At 40.7% G+C, this 11,842-nt stretch overlaps 1 pseudogene; it reads right to left on the bottom strand.

Moving 5' to 3' along the window:
- Nucleotides 1–11,842, bottom strand: part of LOC130143369 (ankyrin repeat domain-containing protein 26-like) — a 247,144-nt pseudogene that overhangs the window by 88,517 nt on the left and 146,785 nt on the right.

Below are 11,842 nucleotides of genomic sequence, written 5' to 3'. Positions count from 1 at the left end.
GCTTTCTACCCCTTTCCCTAACCGTACAGCTCTCCAGAGCGCTCTGCTCCTTTCAGCTCTGTTCGCCGCTGCACCTTCAGCCTGTCCTGGAGGCCAGGCAAAAGGCCAGCATGTGTGTATGTCCTTTTCCACAACTGTGTTAAGACCACAGGCTGGTGTTGGGGTACTCGTGATCAGTTCCCAGACTTTCCCTGTATTTTAGAGCAGTCCTCCTTGTGGTTTGGGCAGAAGGTAGCAGGTGAGCTTCTGGTGGCCGTGGAACGCTGGGAAATCGCACAGGTTTTGATCCCCTGCAAAGGAAAAAGGTGTAAAGAAACTTCTCCAGCCTGCACCAGAGTGGTCAAAGAGAAGTTCAGCTTTTGCTGCTTTCTAGTGTCTCTCCACAGAGGAAGCAGGGACAGAACATCTTGACATTCACGTTGTGTTGTCAGTCACTGTGATAAACTCAGACGTGGCCTGTGCTCAAGTTTCTTCACCGCTCTCTGCTGCCAGCTCTTAGTGAGAGGGGAGAGCTCTTGGCTGGTGGAGCAGCAGAGCAGAAATTCGGTGTTGGCATCTGCCATAACCGGCATTGATGGCAGTTATGGTGAGGCGTGAGGGGGGTACAGAGAAGGCCAGGCAATTCCTGCGCTCGAAAGTCCATCCCCAGTGTCACTGTGGGGACACTCCTGATGAAGCAGGAGAGGGCATGGCACTTAGGGGAGGCTCTGAGGCCTGGAAGACAGGGAATGTCTGTCCCATCTTCAAGAAGGGCAAGCCCGAGGAGCTGGGAACTGCAGCCTCACCGTGCTGCCTGGGAAGGTGGCGGAGCACGTACTCTGGAAGCCGTTTCCAAAGATTGGGGACAAGAAGTTGGTAGGGAGGAGTCAGCATGGGTTTGCACAGGGTGAAATCATGCCGCACTAACCTGGTACCTTTCTAGCGATGTGTGAGTAACTGAGTGGACAGAGGAAGAGCAGTGCGTGCTGCTTACCTTGGCTTTAGCAAGGCTTTCTCTGGCTTGTGCCCTAACAGTCAAGTTCAGGTTCAGGAACTTCCTGATCTCTTTCCAAGGAAGAAAGCAAGCGTGTTTCTTGATTTCTTTGCTCAGGTACATTAGAAACCCTTTGGGGTCAGTAGCTACAAGCAGGTTGCAGATCTTTGCAGTCAGTTGTATGGAATAAACAACTCTGTTTCAGAAAACCTTATTATGCCAGTTGCTTTTTCCTCATGAGCAAATGTGTCAGGAGTTTCCCAGGTTTTGCTGTCTTCAAAATACCACGTTGAATTGTGGCTACAAAACATTAGTTTTTCAGTTTCTCATTGGCAGAGCAGTGGTTGAGTAGTGCTGCTGCAGCACTAGTATGTCTACCCAGCAAGGCCTGACTCCTGAAACATCCAGGCATTTGCTTATGATTCATTGCTGATCGCTGCCACTCCGTTCCACTGATGCTCTGCAGAGGGAACAGTTTAGAAAAGCCTTGAAAACAATTCATTAATGCAATAAACATAAAGGACAAATCAGAGACAGGGCAGCTGTCTTCTCCTTTTTGATGTTCCAGCACAGGCACTAGAAATGGGTAAGCCCTTGCTGAATGAGGGATGGGTGAGCTGCAGCTGCTTGTATTGTCTGTGACAGCCATGAAACACTACATTCTTGAAATACAAACGTGAAAATCTGGTAACTCATTTCTTTTTTTCTCTATAAACCGACACCTTCCTGCTGAAGTTCATCATTTTCATATTGACCATCTTTGTGATAATAGAACCATGAACTTGACCTGTCTTTGCCGTGTCTGATCACACAGTCTTATGATTGGATGCGAAGAAAAATCACGGTTACCTCAGTCATAACCAGTGGGGATTAATGAAAGGGGAAAAGATCAGGTTATTGTATTTTCTTGAAGAGAAACCTTGGGTCGTTCTCTGCTTTCTGTTGCAATACAAAGATTCCACGAAAAAAAAAATCTCGGGAGGGGTGGAGAGAGGAAAACTTTGAGCTCATGCAGCTGGTAGGACAGCTTGACCTACATACCACTGAATACTCCATTGGAAAACTCAGGAGAACCGTCTATTGCTAGAATTCTCAGTTATAGTAGCTGAAATACTTTTGTGACTCTGAAAATGATAAAATAATTCTTGAACATAAACCAGATTTTAGCTGAGAGAAGGAAAGATTTACACAGTTAATTTACTACTTCCGTTTATGATACCTGCTTGTGTATCTTTTAGCTACGTAAGGGTACCAGAATGGGTTTGACTTTTACATAGCAGCTGGGGGGGAGGCAGCGGTGTGTTTTGCCAGAACATATTTTTCATTGGTAAAGCTGCTCTGCTCAATGAGAGACTATCACCAGAGCTGTCCGTTGTGTTGGGTTTTTTAAAGTGATTTATTAATCAAAGATGTATTGTCTGGCAATTTTTTATAGTTATGTGTTGGCTGCAGCAAGTGCTTTTGGACAAAAAAGGAACAAGAATATTTTTTCATTCTCCATTTTATTTTCAAGACTAGAATTCTTCAAAGCTAATTTTGGTATTTTTAGTTTCAAATCAACATTTTCAGAGCAAATTAAGTTGTGTAAAATTAAGCAAACGGGAAAGCAAAACTGTTTGCAGTAGTTTGCTGCTTTTCTTGGTGTGGTTTTGGCTTTGGGCAGCCTCAAAACTGTTTGGGTTTGCTTTGTATTGTTCTCTACCTCTTACTTTCCCCCAGACATACTCATTGAGCTTGGACAATCCGTGACTCCTACTGCTCAGAGGCTGTTGTCTTACGCAAGCAGCTTCTTTCTTACAGACTTCCATGAAACTCAATTTTATCTTTTTTTCTTTGTTAGTACTCCAGATTAAAAGGTTAACAGGAACTGTAGAGTTACATATAGCTTTACAAGCAAGAACTTAAATAGTTAGGCATACTGACTGCAAGGGGGAAGTCAGGATGAAAAAAAATGTAAACCAAATAATACTGTGGCTACGAGATGAAAAACATATTACTGTTACTGCATTTGCGAAAATGGTAGCAATTTTTATGGTAAGTAATATTTTTTTCTCAAAGTGACTACAGTTGAATGTGATTTACAGAAATGAGCTGTGGTGTTTTGTTGGTTTTTTTCCCCTTTTCCCTGTTAGTGGGCAGGAAAGAATCAAAGTGCAGGGAGTTTTTTATTGCTGCACTTGAGTATGGTCTTTTTGAACAACCTGCCTGCCAAGTTTGTTAGGAATCTTACTTAGATGGCACTGTTTGTTACACTTGTTAGAATATTGCCAAATAGTAGCTTGAAATGTGTAGGTGAAGTTGCACTGATAGCTGAGCTGATTTAACAGCTCAACAGTGCCAAACAAAACTCTTCCTCTTTTCTGCCGGTGTGCCTTCCACCTCCCCTTGTATAAGCTTCGTTCAGAATGCTCTAAGACGCTGCAGCTCACTAAACTATTAGACAAAAGAAAAGTTCTTTGCCAGATTGTAGAGCTGGATCAGCTTAGCACAAGGGCTAAAGAGCACCAAAAATGGCTTAATGCGGAACTAAAAGTTGGTGCATGGGGACGAAGGAGGAGTTTAGGTTTTGAAGAGGATCTGATTCTTCATCCTTTAGTGGACCTGAGCTATTAAGTTGGCTCCAAGGTATGTAATGCTACCGTTTGAGAAGCTGAATCGTACAACATGTTTTTCAGGAAAAAATGTTGTGCCCAGAAGTTGTGGTAAATTCTTCTGAGTCCCTGTCATGTGTCCGCCTGCCCCCCCGTCAAAACTAAATGCATGATCTGAGTCGATCTGTCCTCTTTAAGACTATACGTATTTTCTTCTGATCTGTTTCTGTTATTTTTTAGAAAGTCTTGTCTTTTTTTGTTGTTGTTGTTTGAATTGCTGATGCAGTAGCTACCAGAAGGCGGAAGATGACCTCACCAAAAGCCAAGAAAGGCACAGCATCCAGAAGGGGAGTCCAGAAGTAAATTATAGATGGAACAACAAATTAAGTTGCTCTTTGCCTTACCTCTGGGTTGTCTTTTCTTTTTCAGTTACTGTAGCACTGGAATCTATTTCTTTCCTTTTAAAGTGATGAATCCTGAAATGTTGTTTGTACCTGTTTTGAAGAATACATGTTTTATTAAAATAGATGTTTATTAAATAGCTGTTTTATTAAAATATTTGCATGATTTATGAATACTTCAATACGAATGCAAAGTTTTGCCAACTTTGAAGTGAGGATGTGTTTTCTTTATATACACAAATTCATGTCTTAAAGGCAAACTAAAGTGCTTTTTTCTGCTTTATAATGTAGAAATAAAGCTTTATTTACTTTTGTTGTGGGTACTTTATAAAGAACAGTGGTGTTGCATCTGATTTCTTCTAATTTTGAGTGAGTCCTATTGAGGGCCACTTAGATGTACACCAAGAGGAAGTCTGAAATGGTAGAGACACCTTTCAAATATTTTTCAAGCGTTTGAATTAAAAAAAGAGAATGTAAGACAAAAGTCACGTCGTTGCATTCCAGTTTGTTACAAAATATGTGTAAACAATTATTTGGAGAACAGGTAGGGAATGTTAGTTATTTTTTTCATAGTATTTGTGTTTGTGTCACTTTTCTAATTACTCAGATTTTCTCTGGAAAGGAGGAGACCAGCATTTCAGACATAGGGCCCAGGGCAAAGAAAAGTACAAACCAAAACCCAAGGTCCATTCTCAACTGCCCCCTCAGGTTTTCTTTTTATGTTAGTGAAAAGCTGTAATTATTAATAATTTTGTAAAGTGTCTAGTTCCAGTGAAAGGTTGACTCACATGTGCTTCTCATAACAAAATTATGGTTTACCTTTTTTTCATAGTTGAGAAGCATGTAACCTTCCAAAAACTTTCTTAAAAGTACTTCCTTGCCTGGCTTTGAGTCGTTTTCAGAGTTGGAAGTAAAAAAATGCAGTGTTTAATTTTGGTGTGAAATACCACTACTTTACATTTAGATACTGCAAAAAAAAAAAAAAAAAGTTAGGGCATGAACATTATTCTTACCAGGGAGAGTGCTTTATGAAGTTCGGCAAACCAAAATGAATGCGTGTGAGCCAGTGGGTGGTGTATTTGTGTGGATGTCCAGTGCTCTGCTAGCTTGATTTTATGTCTGAATCGTTACTGAAATAAATATGTTGTAGCATAAAATGTTGAATGAATGCTGAGGTTATGTTTTGAAAACAAGGGAATCCATTTTTTCTAAATAAAACTGGAATAACATATTTAAAAGTTCGTTTCTACTCTGACCGCTATACAGACTCAATCAGCAAAGTGTGGCTGGTGACTTTAAGCATAGCATTCTTTTCATTTCAGATGCAAAAACAGGACTGCTAAAGCCTCTCGCATATTTAAAACTCCTCAAACCAAACTATCATTTTAATGACTTCGTTTAATCATTTTGTTCAAAAAGTATGTTACACTATTCCGAAGAACTGTTGTCAGGAAAGCATATGGTATTCTCTTGCTGTCTTGCATACTCAAAGTTAATGTCATCCTTTTGTACTTTAGTTGTTTGACATTTTAATTGTTTTAGAAACTTACTTACCAGTAAACTTTCTCTTTATTTTGAAGGTTACAAGCAGTGTGTTTTCTTTTGAGACTGCCAAAGCCAAATGCAGGAAACACAGATATTTCCATATATTTGAAATGTATGTTCTGAGGTGCAGATTTCGTAAGCCATCCCTGCCTCTTCCCACCCCAAAAAAGTCCTGGAAAAAGTTTGTACTGGCAAGTGTTCTGCAAAGAAAAAGGGTGCTTTCCATCCGAGGTGAATGTTGTTTCAGGGCTTGCCGTTGCTCACAAGAGACTGCAAAACTACAGTCTTGGCAAGCAAGAACGTCTTTGGCTCACTGTGAACTGCAATGATGTTTTAAAGCGTGGGATGGTCAGGATAAGCGAAGCGGAAGGCTGTGATAATCCCTGTAGTGCTACTGTACATACCGCGTGCTGTATGTGCTTGCACACGTGTGTGTTGTTTTGCAGAACAGGGATAGGGAAACAGTAGGATTTTGTTGCCATCCCTGTTTGAAAGTGAAGCCCCCAACACAAAAGAAGCAAGCTGCCTTTAGACTGCATCTGCTGCTCCTGATGGCTCCAGGTGTGTGTAAATATTAGAGAACAGCAGGGTCCTGCATTCCCAGAGCCACGTGAGCAGTGCCGTGAAGACAAGTGTCCTTACTGGTATTGCAGTCATACTCCCAAGCTCTCCTGCTGTTTCCAATCTGTGCGCGCAGCCGTGAAAAAAACGGACTGACATTTCCAGCACAGCAGGGAGACTCTTGAGTAGGGAATGTAAAAGACTCCGCTACCTATGTTTCAGAGTGGCCACTATACATGATAAATCTTCACAGGAGAGCTAGTCGGCACTTCAGCTGATGGTGTAATGAGGCTATTGATAATGAAGCACGGAATGCTTCTTTCAGTGCTTGAACGCTTTGCAGACAGATTGTTTCTATTTTTTTTCCTTAATCGAAAATATCTGGCGAAAGAGTCAAATTCAGGATGGGTATAAGATATTTTTTAGATGGTGCTGCTTTCCTAATTTTTACAGGATTATTTCCCAATAAGTTAATATAAAATGATAATGTAATTCCCTATGTCTGTTACAGCTAGCATTAAGAAGGGGGTCAGTTGCTTTCCTGAGTAGTTTGACAGACTTTGCTCACTGTTTTATCCTGGTGAGCTGCCAGATTTGGGATGCCATAATAACAGTAATGCAATTAGGTTTTCTGCACATTGTCTGGTTGACTTCTTAGTTAAGAGTTTCTTTCCCTTTGGGAATAAGACTAGACAGACTGTCATTTGCTATTACTAATTCTGCTTAGCATTATCACTGGAGCTTTTTTGTAATTAGCTGTCTTAGTTGGCTCTTAAATTTTAATAGCCAATTGAAGCTACATTTTAGCCAAGTTCCCTATCTAAATTGCATTCAGTCCATTAACAAAGTTGGTTCAAAGGCTCTTAAAACAAAAGCCAGTAGATGTGGTTGGCACTCCCATGTTTGCAGCAGTAGCAGTACCAGCCTCCAATGAACATTCTCAAGAAATGGCACTTCCTTCTAGCAAAGGAAGTGAACAAAGAATGACCAAAGTTTGTTTTGGGAAAAAAGGCTGATTATGCAGAATACTTGTAGAAAAAAAATAAAATTGAAGTGCGTCATTTCTGGAAGAAGGTGGGGGAGATGCAGAAGGGGGAAATTAATGGTTCTGCTCAGACTTGACAGGTTCTGGAAAAGCCAAATAAACGAAGTTATGTTTTTCTCCATTTCAGCTGATCAAAATTATTAGCAAAACCATCTGAAGCACCTTCTGGTGGAATTGTCGTCTTGCTGAGTTTAGTTTGTAAAACAACCTGCCAGACATTAAAAAAACCTGTAAGCATGCCAGCACATAGGCTCAGAGCACCGCTTCTCTAGTCGATAGACCCTATAATTTTCTTTTATACTGAAGACCATGGCTGGATACCTCAGCCTCCCAAATAATTTAATGTAACATCAGTCTGAATTTTTTATCCCTAATAACACTTGTTTAAATTAGATTTTTCTCCTCTTTTCTTTCTTTAAGGTGTAGACAGGAGATTAACAGCCTTTGGATCATCCCGTGACAAATAATGGCTTTCTCAGACTTTTCTGCTTTTAAAAAAATAAATAAATCTTTACTGCTGTGAAGACATCAAATATTAATACTGCTACAGTTTTAATACAGAGTCTACTAGTTGCTGATGAGTTGTTTCAAGGATGGTTTGGTTTGCAATGCCCTGTATGTGTGACGATAGGTAAGTATCAGTAGCTTCATTGCAGGAGGTGTGAGGCAAACCCCAGCTTATGTCTGAATAATCAGTGTGTGTGTGTGTATATATATGTGTGTGTATATATATATATATGCTTTTACCAGCATATATAGTGGGACATCTAAATTAGAGTTTCCAGAGTGCACCACTTCCATTGTTCAATAAGACGTAGAGCTGGAGCTCTTTGAACGTGAGTTGGATCCTGTTGCTTGTAGCTGACCTGCAGTATCAAACCGACTGGAAATGCTCTGTGGCAGGAAGTGCCGGTTCCTTCATCTCTCTTGCTGTTCTGGGGGTGCTGGGCTCTCTGTGGTGGTGCAGTACTCAAAGGGAGAAGGAATCTCATCTGTCTGACGGTTGATTTTCATGATGTCCTTTCTCACAGGTAGGGAGAAAGCAGATGTGGTGGGATCAACTTCTCTGGAAATTCCTAGAGTCCTAGTTGATCTCATGGATAGCTTTATGCAACCGCATGCTAACTCACATGCATTTCAGTTTTCTTCCCCCATATTTTCAAGACTGAGCAACTGAAGATTTAGAAAGGTGATTCTATGAATTCTTGCTCCATTTTAGGCCTTCTTTATCTCTGTAGATGATACCTCTATAGCAACAGTTTTGGGGGTTTGTGTGTCTTGTTGTCTGGGTTTTTTTTTTTTTTCCTTTTCTCCTGAAGCGATACATAAAAAAGGGAATATACTATTTCTGTGAACTGTTTTGCCTGGATGCAGAGTAAGCCGGACAGCTTAGAAAAATGCAGCAGCTCTAATTGGATGCTACAGACTAGTTTTTCTCTGCACTGATGTGCCATGTTTTTAAACGTGAAGTCAACCCGCTGTATTGCACTTGTACTTCTTTCTAGTTGTCTGTGTTTCATCTCATCTCAATCAAAACCTGTCTTCTTTCAGACTAGAGCATATCCTGCTCATATAGGCTTTCATGCCAGATTTTAATGCCCTTGCATCTAGGTCTACTGCATACAAATAACTGAAGTATTTTCAAATGGACCTCAAGTTCCACAACTGCCTAAGCTGCTGACAAGTGAATCCTGACAGCTTTTTCTCCATCATTGTGAATGCTGCAACAAGCCAAAATTGAGGCTTTGCATTTTCTCAGGGATATCCCAAACAGTAAAAGGGTTGTGGAGGAACTGTTATTTGATGGGAGAAAGATTGCCTCCCGTATTTCTGCCCCTTGTGTTGGCAGGTCAGCTTTCCAACCCTGCAGACCTTAGCTGCTGTGATGGGTTTTCATAAGTATACTCGAAAGAAAAGTGACAAGAGCACAGTGAGACAGCTGTGAAGTGTAGTAGAAGTGAAAAGAAAATAGACGTTTATGAACTTTCCGGAACTAATTCCTTTTGCCGAACCACTCCAGACAGGAAGAAGCTGGCACAGTGGTAATCTGCATCTGCAGCTCCTGAGAGAAGGAAAATGCTTCTTTGGCAAATGGAGCAAGAAACCTAGAAAATTAAGGATTAATATGTTCATTTATAGAGAAGCAGTGAGAACACAGTAACATGAAATACAACCAAGGAGGATGCATTTAGAAGACAAAAGAGCCCTGGAAGGGAAGGTACTTAGCTTTGTTAGAATGCAAAGTGTAACACACAGTCCTTGGAACTGGTGAGTTGCACAGCTGAATGTTAAAAGAAATTAGTTCATACCACAAGAAATACACGATCTGTGCCTTGAAAACCTGAAGGTACTTTTCTTTTCTGCCAGGAGAGGAGTGGAACACTGGATCTACTTGAAAGTAAGTAACCCTCCAGCTAATTTTGTCTATCTGCTGCTAAACTTCAACAAAAATAGTCTTATTAATAAACTGAATTCCTTTCTGAAAACAGATATATCTATAAAAATGCCTTTATTCCTGCATTCTCACTAATCTGTCGTTATGGAAATGTTTCCTTTGGAATGGTGAAGGTGGATCTGCACTAGCACATGTGCAGTCCCTGACTCACTTCTAATAATGCTTGGTGATAGCCACAGAGAAAGGTATAGAGTAAACGGCACCACATTCAGAAGACAATATGGTGCTGAAAATATCTGGACATGGTCTAACAGCTAGTTCCTTTTGTCACCGATGGAGCTGATGATCAGTAATTTGTAGGATTTGGGGCTTTTTTAATCAGTGTTGTCAAACCTGGGATGAGGTGGAATTTAAAACTCTCTCTTATCCAGACCAAATGTTATTTGATACACCACTTGAGAGACTGACAACATTTTTTGCCTCTGTTATCTTCATACATTAGCTGGTTCCATGTGTGGCAGTGAGTTACCTCACTGATTGCTTATTTCCTTTCCTCAAGTCCAAGCCCTCCTAACAACAGCTTTGAAACTTGTCATCCATTTCTGCTGTAAGTGCAACACAAGGTTTTCTCGAAATCTGACCAGAATACTTTTTTCTCTGTGTGGAAACTATTCTGTTTTGGGGATGAATTCCATTGTTTCTATGGAAAGCTTGAGTTTTCTGAGGTGGTAGCGCCCAAGATATCATTTGAAGCCAGTAAGAGCTGCAGTTCTCCGGTATCACTGAAAATCAGGTTTATGTTCCTCTAAAAATACACCCCTTGCCTGCAAGAAAGATGATGATATTTTTGGCTGTTTAGCACACTGCTGATGTATCTTTAAGAGCAGTGATAGAAGCAAAATTGCAAGAGAGGCCCTAAAACAGAATGAGCAATTTGTTAATGAAATTGCATGCTGCAAGACTGTAACTCTTAAGCTAACCCACAGAACTTGTGCTTGAACTTGACATTCCAAAATTAAAGGTACTGTGAGCAAGGCAATGAGGAACCACAGGCATGAGAAACAAATGTATTGAAATGTGTCATGTTTTTGCTGTGTTCTTCACAGTTTTTGCCTGTCGGCTTTGTTTTAAGCTCTTTCAAGAGGTGGTTGTCTTCTTACCCGTGTGCATAGTACCTCGGGTACTAGAATGTGAGATGTTGAGTGCTGATGGTGAAGTGAATTTTCTTTTATCAGGTATTTTGCTTACTTCATGTCAATATACTTCTTCCTTCTGCCTTCCAAGAGAATTTTTTGGTTATTCCAACCAGTAGTTTAGCTTTATTAGACTAATTATTTAGCCTCATTAAGCTAATTATTAGCTTTATTGAAATTGGCATTGCCCTGAAGAGCACTGAAAATGAGAGGAGCCATAGCAGACCTGAGGCACTGGCAGGCATTGAAACAGGCCAGGGCACACCAGAGCGTTGTGCTTAGAGCTGAGGAAATGGAATTGCTTTCCTGGACAGGCTCTCTGATTCTTGCCTAGGGTTGAAGTTCCAAGGTGTGGGCCTTTCCCACAGCAATGGTTGCCTTGTTGCTTCCTCTTCACCACAAAACAAGACAGAGCCATCCACCTTGGGTCTTCCCTTCATCTCTGTCAGTTCTATTCAATCTGATTTCTTCCCCCTTTAAGTGCAGACAATGTTAACTGCTAGTTGATGCACTTGTGATCATACAACTGATGTCTAATCAGAGCCGTGCCTGCAGTGTTCAGAGCCCTGGGACCAGAAGTAAGAGTCCTGCACAGGTACTGGGGAAAAAAGGTGGAGGAATTAAACTTCGATATGTCTTTGATCATTCAGACTCTGAAGAAACTCAGAACAAATCATTGCTGCATCTTTCTGTTTTCAGAACAAGGTTTTTGAGAGCAGTCAAATTCAACGATTACTGTTCTGGAAATTTAAACAGATCACTAAAATACATTAATATTTTTGCTTCCTCCTCATCAAAGTATTTGATTACCATTTGATGGTTGGAGGACTTCACAGTCAGAAACCTTTTGCCTCTCACTGTTGTATCGTTTGCAAAGAAAAAGTAGAGTTCAAGACCTGCCCCAGCATTCATGCCTACTTTCTAGCTCCTTTTGAGAGGTCGAGGGGTGTTAAGAGTAGCACATAGCCTACAGAGGGCATACACAGAAGTGATACCAAAAGGAATGTGAACTGTTTCTGAAATGTCTAAGAGCACCTCTGATGCGGAGCACAGTTCTGAGAATTAGGGCATGCTCTTCCTCTACAGTTCTTTGCTGTGGAAGAAATGGACAAGTCAGTGGATTAATTATGTAAAACTT

This window comes from Falco biarmicus, unplaced genomic scaffold (genome assembly GCF_023638135.1).
Source record: "Falco biarmicus isolate bFalBia1 unplaced genomic scaffold, bFalBia1.pri scaffold_27, whole genome shotgun sequence".
Taxonomy (NCBI): domain Eukaryota; kingdom Metazoa; phylum Chordata; class Aves; order Falconiformes; family Falconidae; genus Falco; species Falco biarmicus.
Note: the sequence above shows the minus strand (reverse complement) of the source record. Positions and strands in the feature narration are given on the sequence as shown.